The 20,155-nt window shown below is 37.9% G+C and overlaps 1 protein-coding gene across 3 annotated transcripts in view; it reads left to right on the top strand.

Moving 5' to 3' along the window:
* LOC114931062 (uncharacterized) overlaps window positions 1-20,155 on the top strand; it is a 252,494-nt gene that overhangs the window by 45,048 nt on the left and 187,291 nt on the right. For 2 of the 3 annotated variants that reach the window (XM_029302982.2, XM_085481017.1), the window contains exon 2: window positions 11,507-11,599. The gene's annotated coding sequence lies outside the window, so the exon portion shown is untranslated. Of the gene's footprint in view, window positions 1-11,506; window positions 11,600-19,245; window positions 19,298-20,155 lie in introns of all 3 variants that reach the window. The other variant, XM_085481011.1, reaches the window with a different exon arrangement.

Raw genomic sequence — 20,155 nt, 5'->3', positions numbered from 1 at the left:
ATATATTGTCTTCTTAAATGTAATTTATTTCTATACTTGTTTTTTTATGAAAAATAAAGGAAAGTACAGTTTAAAAATAATATTTCTCTCTACTACATTAATATTATAAAAATTAAGGGAATAAATTCCATGATTAAACTTTATATGAAAAATCTTGTATTACGTTTCTACTTTTTCTTCTTTGATTAGAAAATAAATAACGTGTTTTTGAGATAAATTTATTATTATTTTTTTTTTATTTTTATCATATATTTTATAGATGGTTTTTTAATTTGAACATTTACTTTCCGTAAAATGAATTGCGAATTATTATTATGATGTAAATTAGAGGTTGGTTAAGAAAGATTTGCCAGAAAACCATTCCACATTTTCCGGGATTGCCGCCATTCCTTTTTGCGCGCGAACATTATTCTTTCAGTAGTAACGTGGTCCACGGGAAAAATAATCATTGTTCCTTTTTTTTCTTTTCTTTTCCACGAGTGTACTGCGTTGATTAGCATTTGCGTAGTAATTTACTTTTGTGCTTCCATTACATACGCCACTCGCGCTACACACGTCCACATTTGTCTTCCTTTTTCTCATGCCTTCTTTATGAATATTCGTCTTCGTTAGTTAAATCATTATCGTTTTATAACTCTACATTTCTGTCATATTTCCAATGCGCCATATATGCGGGATGCAATTTTTAAATCGCAGTATGCATAAAATCTATTTTTTGTTTCTTATAAATATACACTTTTATATTTAAACATAATTATTTAAATCAAAATATATTGCGGATGGAGAAGTAAATAAAAAATATTGATAGAGATATTATTTCGTCTAAATTCGACTAAATTCTAAATTGTTCGCGGTAGATTAACGAATGCGGTAAACGCATTCGAAGATCCTCCGCAACAGTTACAAAATTTTTTCCGCTTTTAAGCTTACCGGGATTGGAGAGAGACGTCGCGGAACTCTCATATATATGTGTTTGTGTGTGTGATAAGGCGATTACTCTTTCTATTTTTTCTGCTAAATTTATGCCATCAGCGCTGCGCCGCCGGCAGCAACAATATTTTCGTTGTGCCACGGGTAGAAAAGCAATTATCGTGCTGCGCGCGCTTTCTTGGCACCCGGGCTACAAAGCGGATAAGGATCGGAGCTGATTTCCGGTGTGGGAAGGGTTTTACGGTCTGTCCCGCTAATTGAGGCAGGCGCTTTCCCTCGGATGTTAAACACGACGAGTAATGGCTTCTTACGCGAAGGCTACACAATCTAGGTAACGCGTTCTATTGACGTTTGTGCTGTTCAAACGTCACATGATTCTCTTTCCGACAAATGTCTTTTTCACGTTTCTTTCAGCCGCGCTAATTCCGAGTTAGTATCAAGCAGAAATGAGACAGAAAAATGCGAGTATATTAGCGTTGCGCTATATATTTTTTATACTTTTATTTCTTTACTTCTTTTCAAAATAGCACAGACTATTTAGAATCATTCGTTTAAATATTTTAAGTTACGTGATACATTACAGTCTTCACAGTTAAATCGCTCTTTTTTATTTTACAAGCATTTCTTTTTTTTCTGTAGATGTTGCTGCAATTGTATCAAGTTTCATAAAAAGTTTTGAATAAAATTACCAATTTTCTGTCACTTTAATCGTTTAAAGCGGTGGAGATTTTATTTATTTTTTTTGTTCTGTGCGGTTGGAAAATAATATAGAAAAATGTGTCTCTCCTCTCAGACAGTTGATGGCTTCTGCAGAGCAACGGCAGGTGGAACGACTAAGTTAAAAATAAACACGCGTACGAAGCGCAAGTCGCCGTTCCTAGTTAAAAATAAAGCATTGTCTTCTTTTCGCGAGGTAGCGCGCGAGAGAAATGTAATTCGTACCTACATATACATAACGCCATAGCTCGGCAGCATTGACAATGAACGAGTCTGGATTATGTATATCTTGTAACAGAGAGGTGCATGCCGCGACGGCATGAAATTTACGACGGCCATGCCGACGCCGCGAGTGGATTTTATTTTTGCTCGCGCGCTTGTAACTAGGAATTTATTCCGGATTTCATTCGTTCTGGCCGGCTGCGCTTCGGAACAGCATCTGTACATGTGCGCGTACATATATATATATATATATATATATCCTTTGTATGCGTATGCATATATATGTACAGGAGTACAATCGAATTATCAGCAACCATGGGGAAATCCTTTAATACCGGCACACGAATTTACCCTTCCCGATCGATTAATTCCCTATGAAATCACCGGCTATCCTCGTCGCGGATTAGATCTCGGTACATACGTATACGCACACACGTACACGTGGCACACATTACCGTGCTTCGAAGCCTAGTGTATACGCATATACGACGCATGCGGAACCTCGATGCAAAATTAACGAAGAAGTCCGCGCCCGAAACCGAAGGGACGATGCATCCTGCATAATCTCATTTCGCTCGAGCCGCCGTGTATCCACTCGCTCGCTCGTTTTAATGAAGTTATAACATTCAATGAGAAGTTATGTGCGCGATCGCGGGAAATTTGTTTCGCGCGGTAACCGGTTCCGGCCGGTTCTCGCGGATATTTGATTATTCGCTTCCAAGCCGGCCGAAGCGGGAGAATTCGCTGCGGGAGAATATATATATATAATATTTATGCGTATAATACATATGTATATATAATGTAAAGCGTACAAGTTTAATGCAGGGAGAAACTTGCTTTGCTACTCCGCGTAAGCTATTAAACGCGTATACGTTTAATTTCCATTATAGAAATCGCGAGAATACCGAAGCGAGAAGCTACGTCCCGCGAGACATCGAACGGTCCAGGCAGCAAGGAGGGTAAAAGCAAGACGGTCTCGAACCGCAGGTGCAACCATCCAACGCCCGAACATCGAGCACGTGAACACGTGCCCTCTCTTGCTCTACCTCTCTCTCTCTCTCTCTTTCTCTCGTCGCTGTCTCGGGCAACACCGAGAATCTCCCACGGGATAAAACCAAACCCGGGCCCGCGCCGGGTTGGTTCCTCCATCCTCTTCTATATACGCGGTCGCGGCGAAGCGGTTCCTCCGTCTGGACCAAACCGTTTATCCCGCCGAACTTTCAGCCTCACCGAGTCTACAGTACATTCGACCAGCTCCCAACTCCCAGCGTTCCTCTCTCTCTCTCTCTCTCCGCACCCGGCAGTTCCCGACCACCACTTGGAGCAGACACCCCCTGGCATCCACGACCAAACGCCCGGGGCTCCGAGCTTCCTGAATATTTTATTTACTCGTCGCCCCACTTCTTCCTCTTCGCCTCCGCCGGTTTCGTTGCACCACCTTTCTCTCTGTCTCTTCATCTCGCGCGTTGCTCTCGCTCTGTCCCGGGGCTGTCTCGCCCACCTGAACCATCGATGCCCTTCTTGCGCTCAGCAGTTCTACCGCCGATCTTTTCCTTCTTCGATTGCCCTAGCCTTTTTACCCTTCATCGTCCTATCGCCCTATCGCCCGCCAGCCACTACCGCCTCTTTTTATCCTTAATCGCACGAATTTATCTTGGTTAAAACGTCTCCTAAAAGCGACCTCTCTCGCTCTCCCTCTTTCTCTCTCCGTTCAACTTTTTTTGTGGAACCACATAACAAGCATACACTGCTCGATTACACGTATTTATATGTCATTATAATGATATAAAATTCGTACATTGCACCGCACAAGATTTCACATCCCGCACGGTCATCTTTTCGATTTTTTTCGAATTGATTTTTGCCGAATAGGCGTATTAATAATATTTCTTTTTTATGATCGCATGAAGTACATTTTTTTTTTAATTATTCGCGTTACATCCAGGGCGTTACAAATTTCTCGAGTTTATTCCCGAACTTTTCTCGTCGGAGGTTTTATAGTAATAGATGAAATTAGTAATTTTATTCACTGAATCGTCGTCTATAACCTTCGTGAAGTTGCGAAAACTTTTAAAGAATAAAAGAAACGAATGTTTTTAGAATTTAATGATTATTACGGGACATTCTTAATTTCAAAACGATCTAAATCGGTGCGCACGAGTTTGAAATTATTCTAGTTGTTAGTTAAAAATTGCACACACACGATGTTGTTAACTTACAACGACTCGCAAAAATAAATGTACATATATAGAAAAAAGTTTTTCTCTTTTATACTTAATTATATAGTATATCTTAAGATTGTTGGATTTAGTTTAAATCGAAGCAATTTCATTGAATATATGTTTTATTTCGCTGGGACTCAACTTTGCCAAGTTCCATCAATTTTCAATCACGTAATTGAAACACTATCGATTCTCCTACGCTAAAATAACTGCTATTCTTGTTGGGTAACTCGACTTCCAGCAGTTGTGGTTCAGAGCGTTCGACATCTGAGACAAGCCGTTGAATATACATATATGTATAAAACATTTTTTTAATGTCCTAAACAATTTTTTTTTATTTTAGTATAAAATTTATTTTTCTTTATCTAAACAAGATTTTATAATATAGGTATATAAAAAATAATTTTCTATAAATATCTAAAATTGTGCGTTTTTATATGTTAACATCTCTAGTAGAAGAATATACTCTATCTAACTTTATTTTCAATACATCGTATACAAAGGATTAATGAAATTAATAAGCCACCACAGGATTGTTGTGTATTCTTTGAAGGCGACTGGATTTAGCAAACTTGTTATTGCAATCTCGAATTTTTTATCTTTATCTATTTTATATTAGGAAGAGAGGAAGAAAAAGAAATTAAGAGAAAGATAAACTAATAAATATTAATTTAATAAAGCTAAGAAAGAAATGTATTATTAAATGCATCCGGTGCCAGCGACATATACAGTTAATTCCATGAACTCGAATTCGTATCTGCGGCAGGATTTCTTGACTTTGAATTTCACGCTAAGCTGCCGGCTTAAAGCACCTCGGCATGCCACCCAGCTGTCTTCGATCCTGCATCTCCTTTCGACTTCGCCCTCCTACATAAACACTCGAAGAGAATCGCAGGATAGAACGTCAGAATGACGATCTTTCAAGGGAAACAAGGTACTTCGGTACTATAGATCGGAAGCTACCGACGTAAGATCAACAGAACTTAATGAAACATTAATCGAAAACGCGAAGATTAGACGCTTGGAAATCTTCCTGCAAGTGTTAGAATCATTCGTAGCGAGATGTTGAAAATCTTTAGATTTAACGTGTCAATAAATATGTCACGGATTAATTGGGAGAGCAATTAAACTTGATTTATAATTAATCATCAATCAAATGAGAATTATCAAATATACATTCTTCGTTAATGCATTTTTATTCGGTTTCAATTAACATCAGTAAAATAAAAATTAATATACAAAAAAATACATAGGTTTAAATATTTTACAATTCAACTAGGGCAATAAATTCCGATCCGTACAATGACGTATAAATTTTTATCGTAACATATAAATCTGAATCACACGTTGCATCTCTGTGCTTTCGCCTGTAAAATATGCAACTATTCCGTGAAGTCGCCTTTGGACCAGATCTGAGTAAATATTGTATCGGATTGGCATTGTGGGAAGAGTATTGCGGTCTCTCGCGAGCAACTTTGTTCGACGTTCGAGTTTCCGGCTTGAGCCATGACTCTTGGTGCAACCGCACGATCTCGTCTGTGGTCGCGAGTGGGAACTAAATTAATGGATTGGAGCGCGATACATTTTCTTGCAAAGGACAGGAAAGGGTGGACTATTGATCTTAAGAAAATACGTCTGATTCCAAAATCGCGACCCTACGAAATTCCATATTTGGTATCCGCATACATTCACATTATTCTTTACATCTACGTAGATTTGTTTCACCGATTTTTATTTTATGTTTCTGGTTTTTGCTCTCTCTCTCTCTCTCTGTTTCTTAAATTATCATTACGGCTAACTATTCTTCATTGAATTATCTCAAAAAAATCCTCTAAAAGTTTACATGACAAAAAATTAAACTCCAAGACACGATAATACATATAACGATATATTACTGTAATTCACATTGTATAAGTTGTAGTTTCAACAAAATATTGTATATTATTTTAAAACCAAGAAGACGAATGTATTTTTAACGAGTTTGCTGGAAATTTTGTTCTCCATTCTTCGTGAGAGGATCGATGTTAATTTCATTATATCGCGTAAAATTGCGTACAGATGTTGCGACGGCACATTTTCACGTGCGTGAGAAGTGAGCATTCTCGTCGGACTTAAAAAGGGCGTTGTCGACCGTGGAATAATTCGGACGATCTCGACACGGCGTATGATAATCCGCCGTGTCATGCGGCGCAGGGTGGATAGAAAAGGTGAAAGTGTCGGGGTGGGACGACGCGAATCGGCGCAAAGGGTTGAGGCGGAGCAAGCACCGACGTATATACAGTGAGGATTATAATAAGCCGAGTCTCGCGCGCGCCGAAATTTATTTCGTTCTCCATTAATAACTCCGAACACCCGAAAGGGCCAACGTATACCGGCACCCTTTCGCGCCACGCGACGCTCATTATTACCATCGCAAAGGGTGGCCCTTCTCGTTCTCAGAGTCGGCTCGTTTACCATTGAGATTTCGGATGTTATTCTAAACGCTATTTCGTGTTTCGATTTTGCATAAATAAATATGCTTTTGCATTCTTTATTTTGGTCTTTTATACAGACGTACAACCGTTTAAAAATTTTATCATTTTATTGACGATTACTAAATGATTTGTTTAATAATTGATTAAAAAAAAAATATCAATTACAATTATTAAGGGAATCTATGTATATAAAAGATCTTTGAAAATTCTATATTTATGTCAAAAAAATCTATGTATTAAATTTCAATAATTTTTTGGAAGATAGCATGAATTGAGAGAGACTGCGTCATTCATTGTCAGTCTGTCGATAGTCGACGATCTGTCGCTCGTTAATAATCCGCTTCGGCGATTGATTTTAAGCGAGTACGTTCTCCGAAAGCGGTCTTGTTAGCTAATCGTTTCCGCAATCGGCGTATCGCGGTCAACGTCGCTCGTTAGAGCCGCTTCTGCTTCTCGAGTAACGTCCGATTGTCTAATTAGTCTAGCTATTCGTCCACGTACGCATTTCGCGATCGATTCCGCAAAATACTCGTCCGCGATAATAATCGCTTTGACGACGATCGCGTGGGGAGCACTCTTTGTTCGTCATCAAACGATTACGCGTATTACGCAGCTCTTATCTGCGGCGCGACTACTGCGTATTATGTTTTCGAGAGGCTGGTAGGAAGAGAAGGACGCATTAGACGGCAGGACAATAGAGAAACGCCGAGAGTCGAGTTGTTGAACTGTAATGTCGATCGTGTGCGAGAGGCGTTGATTGCGATTACTCTCGCGGGTAATTACGCAGCATAAGCACGCTCTCGCGAGATGCAAGTATTCTCTTATCGTTGCTCTGTTACGGTTAATCCGCATGTCGCATGTCTCGCCGACGAGTGATAATAACTCCGTGCCAGTGAGTAGTATAACTTAAGTTGTAACCAATACATTGTCTCGCGCTTCATTTGGGAGTACATAGGGTATATTAGTGGACTTACGTATCTGCTGATTAGATAGGTATCTCAATTATTACAGGTATTCTCCCTATGACGTTTACATCGAATGTCGAATTCTCAAGGTGCAAGCGCGACAGTATTCCAATATTATCATTCCTATGCATTCCCGTAGAGAATATGCAATTGTAAATTGCGTTATTAACACGATGTTGCTATATCTCTATTTTTCAATCGCAATTTTCATTCTGAATTTCAATCAAATAGAATAACATTTAATTATCATTTTTGAAATCGATATAATTATTTATAGTTAAAATATTAATAATTGTCTGCATTTAGTAATAAAATTATTATGCGATTTATACATAGTTTTTTAATATGGACATTTATACTGGTATTTTATTTTGGAATAAAAATATTTCAATAACAGAAGTTTTAAACGCGCCATTCTTGAGTGTCACAGAATTCTGAAAGATTTAATTACGCGTGAAATGCGGTTCTGGCAGCATCCTCGAAAATAAAGTCCGCAAGTTCGTGCTTGTAGCGTAGCTCGTTAGAAAAATTACAGACCACGTTCTAGAATGGCAAAAGACCAGAATGTTTAATATCTTCCGACTGTAAAATACATCTCGCGATATATACCGTCGCAAAGTAACAACGCCCCGTTACGCTCCGTTTTCGGCAGCCACCGCTTATTACGAATGTTCGTTCCACTGTGTGTTTCATTAGCATCAACCGCAACCGTTTTATTACTGCTTGTGCTTAAGTATTTCGCAATTTATCCCGCCAAAAGTTTTAATTAATAAAACATTACAACACGAGATTGCAATGCCTATATACATACACATATATATATATATTTATATACATTGTATATGTAACACTAGAATGAATGAATTTCGCCAATCGGGAGAATACATTTTCGATTAAACTGTAATTCCTGAGTTTACATCAGCGCGCAACTATCGTAAATCTACCTTCTTGTACGTATGTGCATATGCGCATAAAACGATGTCACAGAAGAAATACGATCGTCTTTCGTGTTACACTTGCGCGATCCCTCTCTTGAAATCCCCATCTCGTACATTATTTCTTACTTTCTCATTGCTTCATGCTTTTTTTTTCAACCGTTTTCTCTCATATATTTCCCATTCTTATTCGCGCAATCGCGTAACGTGAAATGGATCTATGTGTTTGTGAAGAGACAGAAAAAAAGACATATATTTAACCTCACGAAAGAGACAGAGAGTGCAAGTTTTCTTTCTTATTTCATATTTCATTTAATTAGTTCGACGCGACTTTCTTATAAAAATCTAACGCACATATATATATCGACTCCTTCTTTTCCAAATTTTTAATATATTCGCAATGTCTCGCATATTTACCATTTTTAATTAAAAATTATTTTATCTTTGTGGCCAATAATATTTATTACGAATCTGTTTTACTTTGGATGTCATTTATTAGACAAGTAGCTGACACACACACATATTTATATATATATATATATATATATATATAATGTTTACTCCCTCAATTTACGCGTGCGGGCTTTCGCACGCAATCGACCCGTGAGTATACGCGCGCCACCCTGTAGCACGTATGCTTGAATGCGCGCGAGCACGCACGCACAAGCGTGGAAACGGAGCGGATGCAAAGGGGGTGAGAGAGGGATGAAGACGGAGAGGCGAACGTACTCCGCTACGATCTCTCTCGCCTCCGTAAGCGCTTCTGTCAACTGTACGTCGCTGCACCGGGGGGTGCACAGCCGCATTGCTCGCGCGCTGCAGTCAGCCTCCGCACCCTCTCCCTCCCCCCCCACTCCCCCTCTCCGATTCTCCCCGATCGTACCTGCAGTCGCAGCCACCACGGCGCGATTGTGTGTTTCGCGGTGCATGCCGTTTGTCACCATTCAAGACGCTGACGCCGAATGCCGAGCGAGTTTCGCCACGAGTCAACGGGAGGGAGGGATTCCCCATCGAGATCTCCCGAGGAGGGGATGATGCGAGAGAAACGAGGGGAGGGATGTTCGCGCGTTTGCGGAAGACGTCGTCGTGCAAACCGCTAGGTCGCGATTGTTCCGAGAAATTCTAGAGTACGGTCGATTACTTATTTAACTTTATTATGAAAAAACATTCAAACTCGTCAAAATTCGTAGAAATGTGCGCGCACGGTATTAATTTTCTTTTCCTTCTTTATATGAATTTTCAGACATTATTGCAGTTTATGTCAGAGAATTAGTATGTCAATGTGGACATCAACTCAATTTTCTTTCTCCGTGTTAATTTTAATTCGCGTCGCGATCTAAAAAATAAAGGCGAATCGTTAAAAAAATTCAATTTGTCGTTAACGAAATGAGTGTTTAGAATTTTTAAAGGAGTCTTTAAAAAGCGGTAACAGTTGGTTCTCCTGAGTCCTGAGGATACGCACGCAAGGCGGGCGCAACAAAGGATCTGCAGCCGAATCTGATAGAATCATCTCCCGTCCGCAATGTGCACGGTACGATTACGTTATATCTTGTGAAATCAACAAGATTATCCATTGACGAAATCGGACCATCTGCGCATTGTTCAGGTTTACAGTCGTAAAGCGTATACGATGTCCGAGCAACAGCAGTCTGTCGCGATAATCCTTCACGTCAGACCGAGATATGCGAGGAATATTATTCGCGTTGTAATTATTAATTTTTTTAAATATTTTATTAGCTACCATTATCTAATCGCTTCAACTATTAATATAGTACTTGAAAAATCAGATAATCTATATAGTATAAATCAAGAACCACTAAATTTTAAAAGCTCTCCTTTTTATATTATTATATATATAGTTGTTTAATTTTGCAAATAGATCTTATAAATTATATTATCCTTTCCCATTTTCTAATTCTGAACGTATTTCGCATGTGTACCGCGCGAATACAGAACTCATTCTGTATTTTATTTTCTCTCGAAAATAATTCTCCCTCCCCTTCCGAAACAAACCACTCCAAAAGTTTTCTCGCGATAAAACGTACTCGGCCACTCAGGCGGACGTGCTAAACGCATGTTTAATAATTGAAACCTGCTCGCTATTCGATCGATATTGTGCGCCCTTGCTAATCGTGCCGCCGCGAGCGACGACCCGAAGCGATTTGCATTATTTCGCCCCCTTTCAATAGGATCTTCAATTCTAAATTACATATAAAATTTACTCTCTAATTTATAATAATAAGATCGGGAGTAATTTAGTTATATATATATATAATTATTCTTAAACTTCTATACTTAAAAATGTTAAACTTTAATTCTACGATCAATTTTGATATAACAAAGAGTAGAATTTTGTAATTTGCAATATCGTTTTACAAAGAGCATAATAAAAAAATAATCGCGCATTTAATTGTATTCATGCATCTATTCATATCAATTTAATGCTCAAGGCAAAGATAAAACAAATGCGCATATCATAATTTGCTTCAAGATTAGTGATCGTAGGATGAGGCACAATTTTCTTTAATATGGTTCCTACTAAAAGTTGTTTGTGCTTGCGTGTCGTCGCGAATGTGCCATTAATAAGACTTTTCCCACAAGCATGACCTAAAAGACAGCAAAGACTGAAATTTTGTCTTCAAAATTTACGTATACGATTTGTCAGCTACTTGTCTAATAAATGACATCCAAAGTAAAACAGATTCGTAATAAATATTATTGGCAACAAAGATAAAATAATAATTTTTAATTAAAAATGGTAAATATGCGAGACATTGCGAATATATTAAAAATTTGCAAAAGAAGGAGTCGAATTAATTCTAGTTGCACTGCTCGCAGAAAATATTTATCTCTGGTGCTCATTTGAAGCTTGTCATAGGTCTTGACGGACCTCTTGTTGCGATTGTTGTATATCTTGATCTGATACTGATGAGCGTAAAAGGGCTCTTCTTCTCGAGCTCTTTTCTCTTACTCCTGACAAATGATTTATTACTATAATAATCATATTACCGTATGACTGATCCATGCTATTCTTGTTGCAGGGAAAACATTCGCCCTTCATCTGAGGAATAGCGTCATCAAATGCATCATAAAATAATCGAAGATCAGATTTAAAGACACGAGCCACGCATTATGTATGTATGAAAAACTTTTTTATCAGTACGAAGTATTGCAATAACGCGAAATAATAATTTGCGAAGTGTGTTGCAATTTTTCTTGAAAAGTGTATACTTATGTCTGGTGCTCACCTGAAGCTTGTCAGTGTTAATCAGAATCTATGCTAATTATTATTTTCTAATGATTTTCGGCTTGGATATGTTCGATTTTTTCAAAAAAGATAATTGAGATATCTATATAATTTTTGAATAATTAACAGTCGAAAATAAAGATCTTTAACTAAATATTGCAAAAGTAAATTAATGATGAATTTAAATAATGTCAAAAAGCTTTTCAAAATTTACTTTATTTTTATTGTCGTGGGTGTTCCACGTATAGTTCTAATGTCGCGAACATCGCTCTCGCAGCAAGTGCATGTGCGTCTGTATAAAAAAATTCGATTACAGATCGTAATACGAAAACAGGTCGGATATAATCGGCCGAAATTTCGCGAACCGGCCCGCGGCGAGCCGTCGTAACCGAATTTCGGCAGTTCTCATACTCTGGCTCTTCCGCGTATCCCTCTCTCTCATCGATATTCTATTAATATTTCAATATTCCCGGCCAGCTGCCTCAGACACGAGACAATATCTACGGCAAGTATGCATCTGTCGGTCGGTGAACGTCAACGGAACACCATCGTGTGCAATAAGAGTAAGACGTCTCGACGTGTTTTACAGCGGCAACTTTTTCCCTCGCGCCGGTCAAAAGTGTGGTTTTAATATATTTTAATATATTAATAATCACATTTTAATATATTTCGATTTTTTCGTATTATTATTATTTTGTTTTTTTTTTCAAAGACTAGAAATAATTGTAATTTTTAATCATTGACAAGCGAGTTTAATATACCTGCGAAAGAATAATGTAAGATAGCTCGACCCCATTTAGTCGAACATGAGAAAGCATCGCTGCTATATACTACTTGCAGTTACTTTTTGTGTAGTTTTATTGGTGCAGTCTGGATCGAGAGTCAAAACGCGTTTCTGCGCGCATTTCGCATTCCTTTCTCGCGTGCGCAAACGGAAAATCGATACGTATTCGAGAATAGAATCTATATATCGTTCGCGTGTGTTGATAAACGCGTGGAAAATGAAAAAAAATGGAAAAAAAAAAAAAAAAAAAAAGAATTTGTTCAAAGATATGCGTGAATATATCAGCTATTTCTGATTTATTTGCATGCGTATTCCATCTATCGCTATATATAGTCCATCTACAGATGGACGTAGAAAACGCGTTCTACTTCGCATTTTTTTATTCTCGCGCCAAATGGAAACCAGTATGGTAAAATAGACTTTAAAATAGACTTTCATTCTCAGATCGGAAACTGAAACAGGTTTCTGGGAACGCCTTGCGCGTTTTTCTGCCGCGGAAACCGCAAAATAGAGATGTCGGTGCGCGCGTGAAAAATGTAGGAAATAATTTTCTCGAAAACTAGACGGTGCTATTCACAGTTTGCAACGTGGACTATGATTTTTATACGTCGGTTTCATCGGCGTGATAACACCACCAGATGTGTTTTAAGGCGAGTCGGAAGGGAGAGGGTGCATTTTGCATAACTTTATTACGTTTATTATGAACTCTCTTCGCTAACTGCATAATAGTTTCAGTGAAACACAAACGCAATTCGAGTACTCTAAAATTGAAAAGCCAATCATGATGCACAAGTTTGCCTTACTGCAACAATGACAATCGATCCAATTAAAACTTAAGTACAATTCTAATTTCGAGTTGAAGCGACGTAATTAAAGTTTATACATTATGCCCCGCATTCTCCCGCTGCTCATAACGTGTAGCATGCAAATTGCACGTTTACTATTACACTCTATTATTATAAATACCTGTTTCCCAACGCACCAATTTGCACCGTGAATTCGATCGATTGGACGTAACTTCCTTCCGCGACCGGCTTTACTACACTGAAAACAGAGAGAATGACATCCCATTTAATATTTCGTCAATGTAAGTATGTGCATACCTATATGTGTGTGCGTGTGCGTGAATGTAAAGAAATTAGTTCAACTTCAAAGTAAAGCTTGCTTATTTTCTTCTTTAATTTTCTCTTCTTTTAATTCTCCGTCCACACACATTCAGCTCTTTTATATTTCAATACACCAACTAGTTTTGTTCATTCGACTACTTAAGTATTAAAATCGGATGAATGCATTTTGAATGACTGCAAACACTTTATTCCACGGAGGTGCTCTGCTTCATAATGCTGCTCCCTATTCGGCGCTAACGAGGCGTGAGCAGCCGAATGAACTAGTCTCATTGAGTTACTTGAAAAGTGATAATACAACCGGAATTGACTAAGTTATTCGCTTGCTCAGTGAGTCGCTCTCTAGCATGATCTTAAAATATTAAAAAAAAAATACCCATACTCTCTAAATTGTTTTATTAGACATCGAAAACGATTATTATGTCATTAATTATTACATTAATTAATATATGTGATGTATTATTAATTTTTCGGAACATTATTCGATACTTTGAGTTTATATTTTTTCCCTTTCAATATAGAATTTTTCTAAAATCCATCTTAAATGTAGAAAGTTAAATAAGTTTAAAAAAGAAACTATTTAAATACGCAAATCACGTACCTATATAATGAAAATATAAATATTTCAAAATTTGAAAAAAATATAAGGCACGCGTTTATTAAATAAAAATTCCGTGTGACACTCCTATCTCATGAATATGAAGAGTATCAATTTTAAAATGCATCATTGATTTTCTCTCGAATCTCGAATGACAATTTTTCGTCCGTATCAACGACGATAGTCGATCGCGAATAGCGATACAAAATCCAAAGTCGCGTCGGACTAAAACTAGATCGGGCCGAATCCGATGAAAGTCAACATAGAAAGTTTCCAACCCTTCCGTCCTCTTTCCGATTCGCGTCTCCGTTTCCCCTTTGCTCTCTTTGCTTGCGTTTGCAAGTTGAAATGGTGATCAGTCCGCGGATGTCTTTGCACGCACACGCACGTCCTTGGGGAAGATTGTGCGTGTCTGTGTGGGCATATGGTTTGCGTGCGCGTGTGTGGAGAGGCCGCAGAGCAGAGCAGAGCAGAGCAGAGCAGAGCAGAGCACGCGGAGTCCCGAAGCGTAGTCTCGACTCGACTCGAGCGGCTGAATCGATCCACCAGCCTTCTCCTGTACGCTCTCTGCGCCCTCCCCCAGAACCGGAGCGCCGAACGAACGAACACCTACCATCATCCCCCGCGCGACCCCTTCGAACGCCCACCCTCTTTCTCTCTGTCTCGTTCTCTTTCTCGCGTCTGGCTTTCACTCCGCGCGCGCTTCCGTCTACCTTTCTCTCTGTCTCTCTCGCGAACGACGCCGAACCATCGACCAACCTAGTCACGCGAACGCCCGTTTCAAAAATGCCCGGCTCTCGGCAATGTACGCGCCAACTTCTTCGGTATTTCTCTTCCCTTAGCACCATTTCCCTTTTGCACTTGTCCCTTCTACCGCCACCGAAACTCGTTCGAAGATATTTCGCGACTGGCTAGTCCTCATGCTTAAGTGTTTCCTCGAATTTATTTTTATTGGTCTTGTATGAGACACGAACGGCTGAATACTTGGGAGATTCGTTTTGGCGCGTCAAACATGTACGAATGTTTGATTTGCAATAGATTTATGAATATCCAAGATTAGATAATAGTTTGACGCGCGGTATATTGCTTTAATCAGTTGATGTTTCCTTGAGAATTGACGTTTCCTGTCAAAGATCTCGTCATTTTTTTTTATTCTTATTTTTCAGAGTGCTTATCGATATATTTAGATTTCGAGGATAATATTTACAGTGGTTTTTACAGCAAACGTATATTTGGAAACGTTTCAGGAAAATTTTTGCTGCTTCTGAAAAGAAATAGAACACTCTATCTCTATTCGCTTTCTGAGAGAAATAAAATAGTCCCATTCTTGATCTGCCTGAGAAAATACATACCAATGCTGAAAGCATATTTGGTTTTTATATACGAACTGGAAATATTTGCGGAGAAAAATCTTTCATCGAACATTACTTTTACAAGAGGCTTGCTCGCGAAAAACTGTTGGCGCATCCTAAATATATACGTTTTTTTTTTGTATACTTAAATAGTGTTATTAACATAATCTAGTTAATTGAGGCATCATAATACAAAGCACTTGTATAATGTTGAACGAGATATACCTTTCCATAAATGCATTTGTGACTTTCATTTATGTGGTTTGTTGTTTGAGATGCATTAGCCTCATGAATGTAATCAGTTACGTCGCTTACTGCAATTACGAAAACAAGAACGATCATGTCAATTACTATATAATCATAACATAAAACATATTATCATGTGAAAGCACGTTTCTTGATATAATAGCTCGAAAAATATATATACAGTTAATTGTAAAGTATTGTGCGTAGACTTTTTGACGTATACGCAATTTGGAATATAATATAATATAAACAATTTTATATAACTTTTTAATATTTTCGAACATATATTTGCGAGAGAAAATTGAATGTAAAATTAATAACTTATAAGTAATGTGATTGACCCAACAAACATTTCTAAAATTATTTTTTAAACTACATATTGAAAATACAATAAAACAATTGAAATCGGTATTTAAAATATGATCGATTTAATTAGATGAAACCACTTTCCCATCAATGTTGGTGGTGATTTGCGTCGCAATCTGTCTATGCGCGTGTATCGAATTGCGTGTGCATTTGCAAATTGTATACATACCCCGTGTGTGTATGCACAAATGGTAACTATGTGGCCCAGGTAGCTCACAGGGAGGATATTAGTTAACATATTACTGAAGCACACATTACGTACAATATATATATATATATATTTTGTACGTATATATATATATATATATTACATAATAAATATATATATATATATATATATATTACATATTACATATAACACATATGTTATATACATTATGCAAGATATCAGTTGAACATATAGTATATATATATATAGACTTGTTCCAGATTTACGTAGTAATTCCTATTATCGACGGTCTCCGAATCACAATTTCGAATATTACTTCTTAAATTGAATCTAAAAAGTATTTAGCATCATTTTATATTTTAGAATAATAGTAATCGCTACGTAAATCGCTATATAATCGTAAATTAATAATACAATAATTTTTGTCGCAAAATCTCTGGTCATGTCCATCAGTTGCATTTCTTTTTTACGGAATATAAATTTCCGTACATTCTGAGAGATAATAATTTGAATAGAGACAAGCACACACACACACACACACATTAAATCGTCAACCATATATAACATATTAATAATATTCGACATATTGTCTAATAAAACGAAGCACCGAGTATCGGTATAGAAATTATTTTTAACGATTTTTATTGGATTCCGGTATAGGGTTATAACATCACACGATAACGCCACACACGCATTCATCGATTCAATTACGCGCGTATGTCATGGAGGCACCTCCCTTCGGTATTATCCCTCTCTACACCGGTGATTTGTGTTTTCCCCCGCCCGTCTACGTGCGTGTCTCGGGCCGCGTGTGCATTTGCAAATTGTATATACACCTTCGTGTATACGTACACACAATAACCTGGTATTTGTATTTGGGCATATGTAGACACATGTAAACGGCGTACGCGTGCGCTTTACACGCTCCTCTAGCTAGACTCTACGTAGATGTGTGTATATAGCTAATGATATATATGTAATTCGAATGCTCTTGCTTCTTGATCGTAAAACCTAGTCGCATATGAAATTCCCTCTGCAATCTCCTGAAATATAAAGATGGCCCTGGAAGCTCCGTGAACGGTTATCGGTTCGATAGGTCCGGCACTTAATTCACCGCGCGCGTCGTCGATATCCGGATGCTCTTATCCGCCTCGAACGCGCACATCGATTCGGCGTGTATCCGGGTTTGGCAATCCGCTCTACCGCCCACGTCTAACCTACATACGTGCATGATGGATGCTTTTCCGTGTCCGAGTATCGCGCGAGCAAAATGCACGTCAATGATTGCCGTGAAAATCACGAAAATATGTTCGGGTAGCAAGAATGAAAAAAAAGAAAAAAAAATGCGACGATGTACGAGCTGGTTCCTTTGGATTTCTATGGAATTTAGGCCAAGAAACCCGTCGACCTTCCTTTAATCCTCCTTCTTCCTTTCCCGACTCCACTATCTCCGATACCGACGCCCGATCGTCTCTGTTCTCCTCGAATTGCTATCGAATTGATGTCTCTGGGCCCTGTTTCTGCGGCTCGTATACCATATATCTGTGGTCTACGTCGCAAGCTTATCGCGTGTGAAACCGTAGCACTTCATAAACATTTTAGTTTCTTGAACCTGATATTCTATATGCGAAACTTCTATCTTCGTATTTCTCTGCCACCGCTGTCGCTAAGAGTGATATAAATCGCTCGCGGCGAATAACACATTTTCAGAAACCTATGTATAAAATCGTCTAAGCTAAATTAATCTTTTAATGATTTTTCGATTCGGGAAACGTTAATATAATTTCGCTACTTGTTCGTCTGCGCGAAGAAAAGTCGTATATAAAAAGATAAATATATATATAGGTATGGAAAAATTGGTCGATCTTTTATTTTTAAAAGATTAATTTAATTTTTATCTCTTCGCGAAACTAGTGGAAAATATCCAGAGAGATGATTCAATCAATCTCGCTCGCATCGACGTAGAACAATAATTCGTCACGCGTTTCTTAACGACGGCGGATTGGTATCGTGACAAATTGGCGCGTACACGAGCGACAATCTGTATCAAGCGGACAAACGCCCGTCGGATCTGTCCGTAGAGAGGCGCGCCTCTCTGACATTAATACATCATCGATTGTCCTATAAACGTGCACGCCGTCGCTGGCGTGGAGTACCGATATTCAGTCCGCTCCAATCGTTCCAGTCATTATGCACCGACACAAAACCGCCTATTAGATACCGCTCTACCGTTGGTGTAGGCGCCTGTCCGCAGTTACTTCGGTTCTCCCGTGTACACGAAACGGATACATCCCCTGCACGTGCCGTAGATAGGTAGATGGAAAGGTATGCGCGCATTTGAGTATTCGCGCGGGAGTACGATGCGTTTTACTGGCACCTCTACACAAGGAAACGCCTCGACATTAGTAGATAATGGCGTGAACAATTACGAGCCACCGTGTATATCTGTCATATAAATGGAGAGGATATTTCAGGAGATTTATTTGCAAAATTAACATTATTCGTCGGATGATGATGGATAATATATACGTCGTATTTTTGTCTCTAATTTACGAGGAATTTTAGCTACACGGATAATTAAACATTTAAGGCTTGCGTGGCTCTGTATGACTCTTGATTATTATGTTGACGTTCACATCGACAAAATAATAGCAGCTAAAGTACTCGAACAATCCTATAATAGCAGTTCGTTAATTTATGACGCAGTTTTATATATGGAATTCTTTATTTTTAGTCTTTGTCGCAAAAGTTTGCACGATGCAATTCATAAAGCAAAACGTTTTATATGCGATAAAAAAGTCGGAATGACATAAGTGTGTATATATCCACCCTTCTTGGCAATGGGTCTCTGCAAACAATGGTGGATATAAAATACTTCTTTTTTTTTTATACAGCGGTACGTGATCAAATCTTGAGTGGCATCTCTAAAAGGTTCAAAAGACTTCAGTAAGTACAGCTGTTATAAAGTTGACAGTTTTATATAGCTACAGTTTTCGCGAAATCTTATGATAGTTTTTGAGAACGTTTCATTGCACAAGGTATTAATTTTTTTTTACACTTAATTAAATTAGTAACACTTCATAGCGGTAGAAAGAATTCTGCGTTTACATTGCAAATATATTCGTTATACTTATACAGAATAAAGTTTGCACAATACTTTGAGAATTTATTTTTTTCTTTCGTGCATTTAAAAATCCTTTTCCAAGTTTAAGAAATTTTTCTAGAAACTTTTTATCCTAAGCGTAATATATATGATTATAAACAAGTAATGCAGTAAAGCGTGTGGTTTAATTTTTTAAATTCTTTGTCGAATTATAATTGTGATGTTAGTCCGCCTTGATATATTTAATCATATTTCATTCCGACATTATCACTTGAATGAAAATATATGTGGCGATCCGTAAATTAAATTTAGGGTCAACATTAAAGCAACAAAATATCTGCGCGCGCGACGTTTATACATAATCGACAGGGAAATCCGTAGTTTATTTATATCGGAGGAATAAACGTTGCTTGCGAATAAGAGAGGATTAGAGAAGTCACAAATCATGGAATTGAACAGATTAAAATGGACATTCTGGGAAAGCGAAGATACGGAGAGATCGACCTGTCTGTGCATATACTCTCGTTTTCATTTTTCATCGCTCTTTATGCGAATATGAAAACGTTTTCGTCGAGGTCGTATTTTAAAGGTTTCAAAATATATTGAGAAAATCTAACGCACTGATATATCTATGCATGTTTGTGCACATTTGTTTCTATCTTCTTGCTTATTTTGATCAAAATCGGTTTAATGAAAAATTT

This window comes from Nylanderia fulva, unplaced genomic scaffold (genome assembly GCF_048542155.1).
Source record: "Nylanderia fulva isolate GAGA-0341 unplaced genomic scaffold, ASM4854215v1 Scaffold1, whole genome shotgun sequence".
Lineage (NCBI taxonomy): Eukaryota > Metazoa > Arthropoda > Insecta > Hymenoptera > Formicidae > Nylanderia > Nylanderia fulva.
Note: the sequence above shows the minus strand (reverse complement) of the source record. Positions and strands in the feature narration are given on the sequence as shown.